General features: G+C 39.2%; 1 protein-coding gene across 5 annotated transcripts in view; it reads left to right on the forward strand.

Annotated features, from left to right (window-relative positions):
• The window catches only part of SEC23IP (SEC23 interacting protein), a 35,492-nt gene extending 30,532 nt beyond the window's left edge, over positions 1–4,960 (forward strand). For 4 of the 5 annotated variants that reach the window (XM_063103023.1, XM_063103026.1, XM_063103025.1 and 1 more), the window contains exon 19: positions 4,578–4,960. The gene's annotated coding sequence lies outside the window, so the exon portion shown is untranslated. The remainder of the gene's footprint in view (positions 1–4,577) is intronic. The other variant, XM_063103024.1, reaches the window with a different exon arrangement.
• Positions 4,961–15,642: the final 10,682 nt, after the last annotated feature.

Here is a 15,642-nt window from a genome sequence, read left to right on the forward strand (position 1 = left end):
CCAAACAAATATGCATGCATTTTAAAACAAATAGATCTCATTAAATATATTGTTTTGCAAATTGATTTTCAGTCAGCCAGACAGCTGGCACAACATTCTGTATTAGCATGTGTAGGTCTTTTTCATTACACACACTACACACACACACACACACACACACACACACACACACACTACACACACACACACACACACACACACACGCTGTATTTCATCTTATTTAGCCAGTTTTCTGTTAAAGAACATTTAGATCATTTTGGTGTTTTTTATGCTGTATATAAGGGAGTCTTAGTTAACAGAGTAGGAAAAAGGTGTACAAAACCATTTTGTAATCAAACTCTGTATCATTTTATCCATGTTCACCATTTCTGATATTATAATATTAAAATAAACTGAGTATAATATTAAAAACTATTACAGTCTAAATTTTCAATTAAAAATAGTCATTCAATTGGTTGACAAATATTTATTCAGTACCTACTATGTGCCAGACACCAATTTTCATGCTGGGGATAAGTAGTAAACAAGATTGGATACTCAGCTTCAAGGAATTTACCTTCTCCTGGGAGAAGATTGGCAGTAAGCCTGTACTCTAATACATAAGTCAATTTTAAATATTGATAGGTGTATGGATAAGATAAAATAATAGGAAGATGTGGTAGAGAGTGACTGGGGGTTGCTTCCGGGAAAGGCCTCACTGAGTTGATGACATTGGAGTGGTGAGGAGGAGTTGGATGTATGTGGGTATGGGGAGTGCAGGCCAGGCAGGGGGAAGAGCAGCTGCAAAGGTCCTGAGACGGGCACAGACATGTTGTGTTTGAGGGACAGAAAGCAGATCAATATAGCTAGAGGGTAATGAATAAAGACACAAAGGAGCAGCATGAGTCAGAGAGGTAGGTGGGCCTGGTTGTGAGGGATCTGGTACTAAGTATAATGAAAAATTGGAGGCTTTTAGGAAGAGGAGTGACATGATGTTGTTTATACTTTAGGAAGCTTGTTCTGGGCACTGGGTAGAGAGTAGACAATTAGAGGGGCAAGGATGGAGGCAGGGAAAATAGGTAAGAGGCTGGTGGTGCCTTTGACTAGGGCTGTAGTAGTAGGGGTGTTGAGGTGACTGAATTCAGATCTGTTTTGGAGGTAGAGTTGTTCATGACTTACCCATGAGTTCATTGAGGGTCTGAGGGAAAGAAGAGGTAAGTATGACTTAGGATTTTAATGTGAGCCACTGGTTGGATGGTGGTACCTTTTCCTGAGAAGGCTAGTGGAGGGAGCAGATTTTTGAGGGGGTTGTGGTATGACGGATAGGGAATTGCTGTGTGGTAGGGTCTTGTGGGGCTGTTACATGCTGTAAAACAGATACTCTGTACTGAAAAGCAATTTTTGGAAACAATTACAAAATAATAGTGCATTGTACAGAAACCTTAGTAAATACAAAAAAGAACAAGCAGCATCAGAAATTACCTATAATCTTACCAACAAAAAATGTTAGAAGTTAATCCTTCTCAGCTTTTTTCTAAGTCTGTATACATGTATTTCATATTGTTTGCTATGTTGTGGCCTGTTTTTTCCTCTTAAGGATGTATTATATAATTTTCCTACGTTGCCTACAACATGTATATGTGTGTGGGTATGTATTTACAATATTTGTTTGTTTTTCTGAATGAGTTGTACATACATTTGGTTCAGCTTTTAAAAGTGGCAAGTGAAGGATCGCCCTCCTGTAACTCTTCCCCAGTTTCCCTGCCCAGAGGCAGTCAGTGTTCCTAGTTTTGTGTATCGTTCTGGGCATCTCCTAATGCATATGTATGTGTAATTTTTTTCCTTTTTAAAAGGCAATAGCAAAATTGTCACACTGTTCTTACCATTGTATTTTGGAGCTTGTTCCTTTTCCATCCATTCACCCATCCATCTAGTATTTGTTGAGTGCTTTACTAAGTGCCAGGTACTAGCCTAAGTGCTGGAGTTCACAGTAGTGGACCAAACAAAGTCTCTTCCCTCAAGGGTCTTACTTCCTCTGGGCAAGACAGACCAACAGTAAACGATTGAAGGGTGCCAGATGGTAAACAGTGAGTAGCAGGGTGAGGAGGGGAGGAGTGTGTTTGGGATGGGAGCAAGTTGCTAGTATACATAAGATAGCAAGGGACACCCTCATTGGTAAAGTATCATTTTAGCAAGTGAGCCAGGTGCATATCTGGGGGAAGAAAATCATTTTCAGGCTGAGAGAAGGATATATATCAGAACATGAGAGCTGCCTCATTCTTTTTAATGTACTCCATTGACTGTTACACTATAATTTGTTTAACTAGTCCCCTATTGATGGACATTTAGATTATTCTTTTTTTTTTTTTTTGACATTTAGATTATTCTAATCTTTTGTTAGTACTAACAATGCTTCAGTGATACATGATAATTTAATAATTGCATTGCGTTCCATTTTATAGTTCTATTTTTTATTAAAAAACTTAATTTCTCCCCCATTGTTGGATGTTTAGGTGATCTTCCAAATTTTCACTATTATAAATAATTCTGACGTGTAGTTTTACATACTTTTCCCACATCTCTGTTAGGGATAAATTCCTAGAAATAGCATTGTTAGATCTAGGAATAGTGTACATTTTGAAAGACTTTTTGGTCCATACTTATTGCTAAATTACATTCCAGAAAGGCTGCTCAATTTTCACATCTAACATCAATACATAAGTGCCAGTTTTCTTGCACCATTGCCCACACTGGGTATTACTGTTTTTTAAACTTTTACCAATTTGATAGCCAGAAATTGTTATATCATTGTTTTTATTTACATTCCACTACTAGTGAAGTTGAGTATTTTTGGTGTATTTAACTGGCTGATTATATTTCTTTTGTCAATTGCCTGTTCTTGAACTTTTCCATTTTCCTGAAGTGTGGAGTAGGGTACTTTGTTTATTCTTAATTTATAATTATGACATTTATGGATATTAACCTTTTGTCATTGTAAACATTTTTTTCCAGTTTCATATTTGCCTTTTATATTTGCTGTGCTTTGGACTTTTGGGGGCAAGTGGAGTAGGGAGCATGTTTTAAACATATGTAGGCCAGTCTTTTAAGACTAATCATTATTTAGATAATTACATTCATTTTCTTTTAGTTCTTACATGGTTTTTTCATTTGGCTTTATAGTTTAGAAGAGCATGGCATAGAGAGGAATTTAACATTTTTCTTAAATAGCTAATTGATTTTGCCTGTGCCATATATCGAATAATGTACCTTTTGTCATTGTTTGATGTTTTTATCATAAGCCAAATATTTTGCAATTGTTTGACATTTTAATTATATGCCCAGAAATTGTTTTCTAGGCTTTCTGATTGTCTTATTTATATGTCTGTCATATTTCATTGATTTCCACATTTTAGCACCTTTAAATTTGGAATGCATCTTAAAATCAGCTGTTGCCTAGATGGATGTTGAGTTATTTCTGAGAGGACATGCATTTTCTTCTGCCAGTTACTGGGGACCCCCACCAACCTAAGTCTGCTTAAGTTAATTTCTGTGCCTGAGATTTTCTTGGATTGTGCTGGTAGTGTGAATTCAGATCACAAAATTTCCAGGCTGGGCAGGATGGTGGTACCAATTCGAATATCAAGGAATTTTTTTCCCCTCTTCACATTGTCATGGAAGAGGTGTGAGGGCTTCTTTGCTGTCCTTTCTGCACGGAGGGTTCTTTTCTCTTACCTCTTATCGAGGCTGTAGCCATTTGGTGTCCGCACTTGTTGTGAGGGTCTCTGTCGTCTTTGAGACTCCCTTTCCTGGGCATCTTTTTTTCATGGTACATAAAACAATGATGCATCTTAGACTGGTGAAATATGATGTTTTAATAATTGTAACTTTATACTTTTTAACATCTGGCAGTACAGGTTCTTAGTATACCATAGTTTTGACTATGATCCCAAATGAATTTTGCAGTGATTTAAGTTCCTCTAATACTCTGTCCCCCCATAAGACAAAGCAAAACAAATAACACCCAAACAATAGTAGTCCTAGGGTTTTGATATCACCTGATACAGAAAACTCAGTAAGAACCTTTTACTTTACTTATGATTTAAACTGTGTTTTATTTCTTCTTATACTTGGCTATAAAATTTGGACAAGAACTTAAGTTCCTAATATTATACTAATACCATAAAATAATTAATGTATTAACAGTCCTTCTATTCTATACATGGTTAATTCAAGCATAGATCAGTTTTATTGAACAACTCTTTTATGTTTATTTCCTTTTGTTCATTTTAGAATTGTTCTTTAAAAAGCCTCAAATTAACCTGACAGATACTTAACTTTAAAGTTTGTCTTTTACTTTCTAAACTGGCTTTGTTATGAGGATTATCATGCTAGTTAATCTTACTGAACGCTCCCTGTTGCTGTCGTGCCTTGGGACCGCCTAAGGTGCTCGCAGGCTGTGTTCTTTGGAGGCAGTTTGCAGTGTTCAGTTAAGTTGAGCACTTGACTGTGTGTTTTACTTCAGAAAGGAGGAATGCATTATTATTACTGTAAGTTTGTAAAGTTCACTGAGGATTCTTTTTTTTTCTTTTCTTTTTAAGACTTTATTGTCTTCACAGAAAGTCCCAGTATAAATTACATTGCTGAGAAAGCCCTCAGAGGACCTTCCCAGTTTGCTCCTGTGGTGGATGACAGAAAAGCGATTCATCGACAGTTGCTCAGATATAATTCTCTGATGTAGGGATTCATTTAAGGAAAATACACAGAACAAAAGGACAGTGAAAAAATCAGTACCACATTTGGATAGTATAGATGAGAAAATGTAATTATAAAAATGATGAAATGAAAAATTCCTCAGTTTAGTTGTATAGTTGTCAAAGTTATGTGTGATATCAATGAAGAAATATTTGTAGCATGCAAACGGTTATTTCTGTTTCTTAAAAACTATTGTCAGTGGGCTATTAAACTTGCATTTTTCTTTTTATTAATGTGGTATGTTCTTTTTATTCAAGTATGGACTTCTTGAGAAACTATAGTAATATGACTTTGAAGAAATTTATGTTCTACTTTAAATGTGAATTGTAGTTCTGAGCTGCCTTAATGAAGGGTTATTTGTATTTGTTAGGAGAAAGTAACCAAGATCACTTATCTTTCAACCTGAATCTGAGGCTTCTAAAGCCTTTAGGCTATTGCTGAGAGCCTAGCTGTGGAAGCAAGTGAAGAGCTCCTGTGAAGAGCTCGCCTAGTAGCCTCTCCAGTAGGAGAGGGGAGCAAATGAGAGCTTTGCCATTTTATCCTCGGAGGTGGCTGAAGTTCCAATTAATGTGAGAAAACCAAAGTAGAGTTTGTTTTTCGCTTTGTATTAATTTCACTTATACCAAAGTGTTCCAAAGTACAAAATGTATTGCTTCGAGGGTGGAAAGCTATTTCATGAAAAGACTGCTTTGTAATATTTCACTTTGTTTACTAAACATTCAGATTATCTAAATATTTTCCTAATACATGAGAATGCTGATTTTCTTCTTTTGTTATGTAGTAAAAACATTTTCATTGTTTACATAGTTCTCATGGAACATGGAATTTTTTGAAAGCAACATGATACACATTTTTCGTGTATATAATCTAATTAGTGTGAATAAAGCAGTAATATCAATGCATTTTTTTAAGCAGCAAACTCTTCTGTATTTCTCTTGTCTTCCTTCAAAGTATTCCTGTGAGTTCAGTGTTCATTCTCTTTCACTGTGAGTACCTGCTAGATAGTACATAAATAACTTCACATTTGCTCCTAGTAACAGAATGAGAAGAGTAAAATTTTACAGCTGCAGTTGACCCCAGACAACATATATATTCCAACAACCTCATTCTGTAGCTGAGGACACGACACTAAATACCTTTCCCAGACTGGTAAGTGGCAAGTCTGGGCTGGAATGTGGTTTCCTTGACTCCCTTTTGGCCTTCATCTACTACTTTTCACTTAATTTTTACTTAACTTCCCAATACTGATGAATAAAGAAAAGTGAGGGTTATTTATATATATTTTAATAAAATCTAGTTTGATTTTTCAACTTAACAACTGGTTCTGTTTGTATCATTCAGCCTGTGTCTTCTGAGTAATGGGCAGAGAAGAAGGGACACTTGGATCAATGTCCATGGAAGAAACATGTATCCCCTGAGTGTGAGGACTCTTACCATTTCATTTTCATACTTGAGGAAACAGAAAATAGAATTTTTTGGTGACTCTGTCTGTGGACATATATCTCCATCACTATTCAATTTCTAAAAAACAAAAACCAAAAAACAGTAGGTACCTTGAGGGCAGAGTCTATATTTGTGAGCAGTATGTTAATTTAGAAGTCTATATTTATTAACATGTTGTTCATTATTGTAACCATCATACCTAGCACAGAGTCTCGCCACATAGTAAGGCATTTTCCAAAATATTTGTTGAATGAGTGAATTTTAAAAATCAAAAAGGTAATTTAACACTTGGAAGAGATCTTGGAAAACCACCCAGACCAGTGGGTTTGCAAACTTTTAAAAAGCAGCAGAACCATTTTTCAAATGCAAACTTTTACCAAATTTCAGTCTATAGTAAGGATAAAGCTTGACGTCCTTTCCCCAGGAGCAGTTCTTCCCCTTGTGGAAGCTCCTATCCCAGCCCCTAATCTGGATTAATGCCCTTATTTTCCTCAGATGAGGAAAGTCAAGTCTCTAGTCATTCCGAAAGTGTTTCATGTGTAGTGTTTGGGACAAAAATTAAAAAGCATCAGCATCTGAAATTGAAGGTAAAAGAGTCATCATAAAACTGATGAGGTCAACCCGGGCCTATCTGTTATGTTATCACAGCATATAACAAGAGGAAACTGTTTTCCAAGTCTGATGGTCACAGGTGCTTCTTGAATCCAACCAGATAATTGTGTTTCCCAAAACCAAAGTGTGGGTAGAAGAAAAGGAAACTAGGCTTCCGGTCAAGACGGCCAAATAGATGGTCCCCAGCGTCACTCTCTCCCAAAAATCAATTTACAACTATGAAAAAGCAACAAGAGCCAAGCTGGGGCCGCTAGAGCTCAGGGGAAGAAGACGAGAGACCTACGGAGTGCATGAAGGTGTGAGAAGTCCCAACGAGAGAAAGAAAAAACTGCTATGACCATTTTGTGTTGCTGCTGCTTTAAGGCTAGAGCTGCTGAGCACACAGAGCAGGAGCTGGCAAAAACTGCAGCTGTGCCTTTCAGATGGAGTTGCCTGGAGGGAGCAGGAAAGAAGAGGGCCTTGGCAGCCCCCCAGGCCAGAAAGACCACTAATATGGTTCCCGTGGGCCCACATAGGAGCGAGGAGCCAGAACAACTGAGGAAAAGGAGCCACTCAGAGGCTGGTGAGTCATTACAAGGGACCGGCGCATGGCCCGTCCCATGGGAAGTGTTGCAGCATGGGCAGTGGTAAGATGGGCCCACTGGGAGAACACTGGGGCACAGCAAGGACAGCTGACTGGCACCCCAGTCAGTGCAGGACCACTCAGAGGAGACTGGTCAGGAATATAGAAGCGCATGGGGTGCAGTTTGATGAAAAGACTTAGGCCCAGATCAGAGTTTCTATACAACCCAGGTGTGCCAAGTCGCCAGAGAGCTGGAAGTACCTGTAAAGTCAACCATTAAAACCAGAGCTGCACAAAAAGCCTTCCCTAGGGAATCAGCAGCAAAGCAGCAATTTAGCTCAAACACGGAGCTCAAGTACTGGTCCCCACAGGAAGTTCCCCTGTTTTAGAAGTAAGCAAAGAACAAAAAGTTAGTTCTGGCCCAGACATACTGCCAGTGCCTCAGGGCCCGCCTGGGGTATGGGGCCTGGGGTATGGAGCCAGGGACTGGACACCCCTCCTACATCCAGGCACACTGCCGGTGCCAAGAAGCATGCCAAAAACATCACCTCTAAATGGGTGGCCCACCACAGCCACTACAATGACTGCAGCTGCTGCAAAAGTGACTAGACTCCACAACCACCGTGTGGATGGTCCACCAGCCACTGGAGTGCATTGGTGCAAGGAGGGTCACCAGCAGAGACCAAAGAAAAGAAGAGGATGTCTCTCTCTACAAAGCCCATTCCAGAGTGACGGATGAAGCATCTGCTCTACAATAATATTGGGGGACCTGAACACACCTATCAGCATTGGACAGATCATCTAGGCAACAAATCAACAGAGTAACCATTACTCTTTCAGAGGGAGAGAAGAAATCTAGGGTTATTGGTGGTGGGAGGGGGAAGGGAGAAGAGGATGGGGAGCAATTGAACAAGGGGCATAAAGAATAAGTACGATTTGTAGCAATATATATGCTAGTAATATTTGATCATATGTCAATATTGAACCCCAAAATATGTATAATCAATTATGATTCAATAAAAATTTAAAAATAATAAAAAAGAGAAACCACAGATTATAGTGCTTTTTGAGGTAAGTATGTTAAGTATGTTTAGAATTGAATATTGAAAGGTGTTATCTACATAAAACCTTGAAAATGAGAAAATTGGAGAATAGATACCACTATCCCGGCAGGGATGTCACATATTTGAAATAGTAACTCATAATATTTTGTCTGTCTGTAAGAGTTCTGGCGATCAGGATTGTCCCAGAAAATCCAGGATGATTGGCCCTGGTATTTATATTACCCTCATGTCAGGTTTTTTTTCTTATGACTCGAGGCATCTGACAAATACTAGTGCTGTACCTCTGTTTACCAAGCAACTTCCTGGTGATAACTTGGTTGCCCATGTAAATTTTGCCATCTTCAAAGAGGGTGAATTGAACTGCAAACACCAAATGCTCTGATTTTCCTCCAAGTTATAGTTTCTCATTGTAACTTCATAAGTTGGCATTCTGGCTCAGTGTGAGTCAGTTCCCTAGGGATGGGTCCTCTGAGGGAAGTGGACAGAATTCGGTTTCTTCACAAGCTGAGGTGCTGACATTGTGTTGTCACAATGCTGTTGACCACCTCCCTGCAATGCACAGGAAGCATTGTTAGCTGACTTGTCTCCTTGGCATTTCTCTAATACTTTCAACAGGTTATCAGTCTTGTCCTGGTGTTTCCCCTCTAAATTGAGCTTACCAAAAACGTAATAGCATCATGAAGAGCTCTACCGTCCACCTGATTTTTGTGTCCAAGCTCTACTTCTTAGCTGTGAATCCTGTGCAAGATTTTTTCCCCCTAATCTCTCAGCAGTGGTTTTTGTTTTGCTTTGTTTTTGGTCAGTTTTCTCTCATGAAATTCTTCAACCTCACAGAAGGAGTTGTGAGGATTAATTGAAAATAGGAGTAAATGCATGTAATGGTGGTTGGCACACAACAGGTGCTCGAAATGTTAGCTAAGTATTAGTATAGTACTGATACTGTACTTTTACCATGAGCACTTGGGTGTGGGGAAGACTCAGGTCACTGCCATGTCCTGTCCTCCCTGGGCAGTGCTTTGGCCAGGTTTCTGGTAGTTGAGAAAGGCGTAGAGCCTGCTCATAGAGGCCTCTGAGCTGTCTGCAGTGGGTGGGGTGTGCAAGCATAGAGGAGGTGCAGTCTTTGGGAAGGAGGGTGAGGGGCTGTGGCATCAGTCAGGGTGGGTGGGGTGGGTGCGACGGAGGCTAATGCTAATTTGGCTGTCTTCATGCCAATCAGTGGGGCTCTTACAAAGCACCTTTGGAGAGCTACCGTGTGCCTTGATTCTAACTAAACTCATTTTGGGATAAGGATCAAGAAAACACTTTTTTTCCTTCTTAAATTCTGCACTCTTTTCTCCCAGATATTTATTTTCCTACTCTGAAACATCATCTCTTGCAGATTTTCCCAAATGTGTTGGCCACACAGAACACTTTGAAAATAATTTAATGTGTCATTAATGCTAGTGGGAGTTTGTGAAATAACGCAGGCTCTTTGTTTATACTTGTTTCAGCTTCAGGTGAAGTGGGATGAGTTAGGGCAGTATACATGTTTAATGTAGTAAACGCTACATTATCACAATATAAGTTCAGCATGTGAAATTGTATGACAGCGTATAAAACAGACGTGGGGTTATCGTGGACACATCCATGAGACAGTGGGCAAATGCTGTGTATTTGTTAGTGGGTGTGCTGCAGTTCAGGTTTGTGGGCAGTTGGAATTGGTGTCCTTGGGATGACCCATTATGGTTTTTCTTTGATTTCTTGTACTAAAGAGTTATTTTAAAAAGTTTATTATGGAATTTCGACACATGCTCAAAAGTATGGAGCATGGTATAGTGAATCCCCATGTGCCCTTCTCCTAGCTTCAGTGGTGCGTCAGGGACCTAAAAGGTAAGTAGGGGTTGCCAGGAGAAGGAAAGTGCATCCAAGACCCATGGAAGATGTGAGGAGGGAAAGAGCATCACACTCTCGGGCAGCTGAAGAAGTTAAGTTGTTATTCAGGAAACGCAAAAAAGAGCTATATGAATATTTTGAGTATGATTTTCATTACACAATTTTTAAAGAAAACATTTCTAGTGGTGCTTTTTCTTTTTGTGGCTACTTAATAGCATTCACTCTTGTTGAAATGAGCACCGTTTGGAATATTGGAAAGTGCCTGCTACCAGCTAATGTGCATTACTTTCCTGCACCTCTCAGAACCTGTGCTCCAGCTGTTTCTCTAAGGCCTATTTGCTTCTATTTCTGGGGTATGTTTATTAGTCAGGAGTTGCAGCTGTTTTGAAGAGCACTTCTGACTCCTGGAGCAACCTCAGGTGAACGAGGCTTTTGCAGTTCCCGGGATGTTACTTCCTGGAATAGAGCTGTGGAGGGGAACTCATGTTTCCTTGGGTATTGGCTGTGTTTCAGGTGCTGTGCAAGCTCTATCTCTTTCATGCCTGATTGAGGTAGGTAGCCTATCCATTTTATAGATGAGGGAACCAAGGCTCACAGAAGCTAATCATCTTGCTCAGGGCCACACAGTTAATGGCAGGGTAGATTATGCCTCAAAAATAAAAATAAAGGGAAGCCACTACTGTAGAAAGATGTCTTTTCAAATACAGTCATGCATCACTTATGGGGATATGTTCTGAGAAATGCTTATTATGAAAGAGAACAGCAATAATTTTCCTATTAGCTACACTGGCCACTAGTTGCATGAGCGTGGGCCCTGTAATTATTTTACTAAGTCTCTCTGTGCCTCATTTTCCTCATTTGTTAAATGGGGATTAGAAAAATACCACCCCCCCCCCCAAAGTCATGAAAATTAAATTACTTATAGGGATTGTGCCTGGCACTCAGCAAGGACTCAGTGAGTTAGCTAGCTGTTATTAACTGTTACTTTGCTAAGGGGATGGGTGGGAATCGTTTACAAATGCAGGAATTCTACAGTACACACAACCCTTTCACTTGGGGTCAGACCTAATGTGTCAAATGCTTGGCTTTCTAAAAGATCTGAGCTACCTTTGGAAGGGTCACCTTGTGGGTAAGCTATGCACTCCTCCACATATCGCGCAGCAGGTTTGTTTATATCAGCATCACCACAAACCCATGAGTAATGCATTGCACTACAACATTAGGATGGCTATAATGTCACTAGCCCACAGGAATTTTTCAGCCCCACTGTAATCTTATGAGACCACCATTGTACATGTGGTCCATCGTTGACCGAAACGTCATCAGGTGGTGCATGACTGTACTTGCAAACTGCCTGTTTTTTTTTGCAAACACCTAAGGCAGTCAAAGCCGATTTCATGAAATTTCTCTTCCTTTTTCTTTTTGCACAAGCAAGAACTTTTTCAAAGGGTATCTTTGAAAGAAAAGGTTTTAGGAGATGTGGATTATAATTTGCTTTGTTGATTTTGCCTGAAGTGCTTTATTTTTTTTAAATGTGGGAGTAAAAATTTTGTGTTAGTGAAGCTTCCCAAATATTGTTCTAAATAGGATCCAGATGTTTGTGTAATTACCCTTTGAACTGAATGCAAGATGGTCTATTTGTCCTTGGAAAAAAGTGTAGAAAGTGTCCTTAGCCTGTGTACCCACCGTTGAGTTTCTTAGTGGTCAATGCCAGGTTTTGTTGCTCCTTGGGTTGGTTCTTCTCCATTGTCACTTCCATTACTCTGGTTTTCCTTCAGCTCCAGTAGCTGTGACACTGTCCTGACTGCAGTCTGTCTGTCCCTAGACCTCTGTCCATCTACTTTATCCTCCTCAGAAGCCTTCCTGTCTCCTCTGCCCCATGGGAGAAGATCCGATTTCTGTTGTTTAGACCTTCCTGTCGTCCCTTGTCCTCCTCCCCAGCCTCTCTCCCGGCTCTGCCCTCTACTCCCTCTGTAGAGACCAAGCTAGGTTATTCGTTCCCATCTTTGCCCTCAAAGGACGTTAGAGGGGAGACAAACCCAGAGTTCCCAGGAAGGGCTCATTAGAACCCTTTACTTCCTCTTTACTGCCACGCTCTCCTCACCCTAGCACTGCCTGCCCCAAACAAAATGGTAAGGGTGGAATTAAAGAGTTGATCACACTTACATCTTGGCCTACACGAACATCCATAAGCTAAAGAAATAACAGTTTCACCTTCTGCTGTCCAGCGCCCATGTTGGGCCCTGCTATCTGAATGACTAGATTCCAATGAGTGGCTGGTGACGGAAGGAGATACTCTTTCTTAAAACATGTAGTCATCTGGAGAGGTGGCCTTGTCAGGCTAGGAAGTAAGCAGTCCTTCAAGGATTCCAGATTTAGTGTTTTCTGTTTATCTGAATGAAAAACCATTACAAAGCTTTTCCTTGTGGAAAGATTTACCACCACCACTAATTACTGTGTCAAAACACTTATTTTAGTTTCTTTAAATAATACCCATGATAGCTTTTACTAGACAAACTTTTCTGGATAGCACTCAGAAATCCTTCATTTGCCTGTTTTTGAAGTGTCCCTTTTCTGTCATTTTCATTAGAACTTCCTATGTGTCATGTTTTAGCTATGCCTTGAAATCTCCTTCCAGCTTGTTTTATTCTGTGTGTGAGAGAGAGTGTATGTGTGAGAGAGACAGAGTTTATTTCATTCAGCATTGGCACAGGCAACTTTTCAGAGTCTTACATTTGGAACATACAGTTGTAGTGCGAAGTTGCTATTATGGTTTTTTTCTTGATGCTATGTCTCATTTCTTTTAGTTCAGAACACCTTCTCACTTCTTTTAAAATTCATTTTCTGATGTCACTTCATTTTCCAACAAATTTCAGAATCAAGCCTTAGCTATCCCTACATTTTCCCTTCTTTTCCAAATCAGTTTTGTCAACATCCCAATCTAGAATGACTGTGACTTTGGCTGACTGTATGTGACTGTCTTCCTCTGTCATCACTTTTTATTGCCTAGGTCCAATGGAATTTTATCCTCTATATGATGACAACAATTTTCTTAAATGGAAATGATAGTCCGTTAACTGTTGTCAAATGTAATCAGTTTTGAATTGGTGGTTTTGAGATTCCATAAGAAAAATATGTCTCCTCCAGAGGAAACATTAAGGTTGTTGAATCCTTGGGCACCTCTGTAGTTGACCATGTGCTGCTGATATGCAAAAAATTGAAACCAGTCTGCTGGCTGGATGTTAGACCCATATCTTTTGCTGCTTTCTTTGGTGCTGAGAGAAGACCATCAACATTCTACTCTTGGCATATCTTAAAGTGCTACAGAGTTTTCTTGAATTGCAAGAGTGATAGTGTGCAGTAAGCTGGAACTAAATTCCCATTTGCCAAGACCTTAAAGGGAAGTGAATGTTTAAGAAGTTTTTATCATTATATCATCTATCATTATAGATGTTTAGATTTGCATAGTACAAATCCCAACCAAGTTTACCAAAAGCAAGTATTTTGTGTTTAAATCCACAAACCGGTTTGACCAGTAGATGCCATTTAAACGTGGCTTGCTCATATGGTCATGTAAACCTGAGGGTCCAGTTTTTGAACCATTTTGAATCTTCTGAAATGCCTTATATTTTTGGAAAGTTTTGAATTATCTTGTTTATGCTGTATATGTGATTTGAATTATATTTATTTGTTCTCAGTCAGATGCATATGTCTTACTTTAGTATTTGTTCTGATTCATGTAGCTAGTGTTAGCAATATTTTGAATTCCTTTTGCGGTATGTGTGGCTTTTCACATATTTATTCTTATTGAAAAATGAAATTTTCCCTTGAACATAAAACCTTACTTTCAGAAAATCCAATTATTGGCTATAGGTGTTATTTGCCTACAAAGCTGTTCAGATCCTTTAATTTACCTTCCCCAAATTCTTAAATCCAAATTATGTGTATGAGGCGAGAAGGGATAGATCAGAGCAGTCCAACCAATGTTTCCTAGAACTCTTGTCTTCCAGGCTACACCATTGCTTTGTTGGCTTTTTTCCCTATCCAGTTTTCAGTACCCAACTCACCACATTTTTTTTTATTACGATACCATGAGGGATATTTCCACTTTCAGTAATGGTGGACTAGCTTATTGTATGCCAGTCATCTCACTTAAAACACAACTAGAACATATAATATATAGAAAAAAATCTGTTTGAAGGCAGCAGAGACCTACTAAGGATGTGAGGACATGAGAGACCAAGAATCCAGAGAGAAAGAAAGCACAGCAAGGTAAGTCTGGCATTTGGTGCCACTTCTCCCTTGAAGTAACTGCCAAAGCAGAAAGGGGCAATTGAGAGGCTAAGAAGGTGAGAATAGAGCTTCTGGCACTCTTATAAGACCAAGGAGACAAAAATTATATTTTAGGGCACACCAAGGAGGAAGGACTTTGGTCAATATCCCAGGATTTCAGTTTGAGCTTCTGATAGTCTGTTCCTTCAGGTGGGGATGAGCCCAAGGTAGAGTAGCCCTCACGGAGACTGAAGCCCAGATTTAAATCAACTCAATCCTTGATTGTATTAAGGCGATCTTCCCCTACCTTAGCTTCCTGCAGAACAAATCCTTTTAGGAGAAAGATAGCATCACCCAGAGATTCAAATTATCCCTATAGCTTTTCATACACAATGTCCAATCTACTTCAATCATGACTGAAGAATCAAAAAAGAAAACACAGTAAAAACAGACCTATGGTAGATCCAGACATTGGAGTTTAAATTAGACGCAGACTTTAAAGTAACTGATTAATATCATTGAGAAAGTAAGGAACAGTCTAGAGACTTCTAGTAAAGAACTGGAGATGTAAAAAACAATGGAAATTCTAGGACTGAAAAATATAAATAACAAGACATAAGTATTCAATAGTGAGTTTTAAAACAGATAAAACACAGTGGAAGAGCGGAATAGTGAATTGGAAGGTAGGTCAGAAAGAAATGAACTAAAGCACAGAGAGGAAAGGGACAGAAAACACAGGAAAGAGTATGACAGACATATGGAATATGATGAAAGGTCTAGCATGTGTGTAACTGGAGTCCATGAAGGCCAGGAGGACAAAGAATGAGGCAGGAGCAATACCTGAAGGTACAATTAATGAGAATTTTCCAAAACTTATGAATACACTATATACCATAAACAGCATAAGATAAATACAAAGGAAAACACATACTAAGGGCACATTATGATAAAATGCTGGGTGGCTTTAAATCACCACTTAAGTCACTTCTTGACAAGAATGTATTTTGTTGAATATACCTTGACATAACTGGGCAAGCATCATTGCTGTGAATTTTCACAACTATTTCCACAGCTTTGCCTTTAGAA

This window comes from Cynocephalus volans, chromosome 7 (assembly GCF_027409185.1).
Source record: "Cynocephalus volans isolate mCynVol1 chromosome 7, mCynVol1.pri, whole genome shotgun sequence".
NCBI classification, from domain to species: domain Eukaryota; kingdom Metazoa; phylum Chordata; class Mammalia; order Dermoptera; family Cynocephalidae; genus Cynocephalus; species Cynocephalus volans.